The sequence below is a fragment of the Sinocyclocheilus grahami genome, unplaced genomic scaffold (genome assembly GCF_001515645.1).
Source record: "Sinocyclocheilus grahami isolate Dianchi unplaced genomic scaffold, SAMN03320097.WGS_v1.1 scaffold1956.1, whole genome shotgun sequence".
Taxonomy (NCBI): Eukaryota; Metazoa; Chordata; class Actinopteri; order Cypriniformes; family Cyprinidae; genus Sinocyclocheilus; species Sinocyclocheilus grahami.
Window position 1 is genome coordinate 17,331 of NW_015507135.1, and position 592 is coordinate 17,922.

The following is a 592-nucleotide window of genomic DNA, read 5'->3' on the forward strand; positions in this document are numbered from 1 at the left end:
ATTAAATATGTCTGCTTGAAAGAATGAAGAATATGGTAAACAAGTTGCTAAAAAGAATGCATAATTAGCCTATATAACCTTTGGTATTTCATTAAAAAGAAAACCATGTTCTTGTTCTTTATGTGAAGTGGTTTTATTTAATTTTAACAACGGCATGTTGTATGTCACCGCAGTTAAATCGGTGTGTATCATGATAAAACCTTAATATCAAACCTATATAATGAGTTTGGAAATTTGAGAAATGCTTAAAAAATGCACTGTAACTAAACTCATTAGATTTTAGCCGACTAAATTTACTGTAGATTTAGTCGACTAAAATCTTATGATATGTAGTCGACTAAAACTAAAAACAATTCAGATGACTAAAATATGACTAAATCTAAATGGCATTTTAGTCAAAAGACTACTAAAACTAAATCAAAATTGGCTGTCAAAATTAACACTGGTTTGCGCCCAATTGGGCGGTTTTGAATTTGATTGTGCTGGTAAAAATTGTCTTGGGTGGGTGGACAAAATTTGGGCTGGTTTGAGGTCAGGTTGGCTCTTTTCAAACATATAAATTGCATAGGCTAATTGTTTAACAAACAAGCCC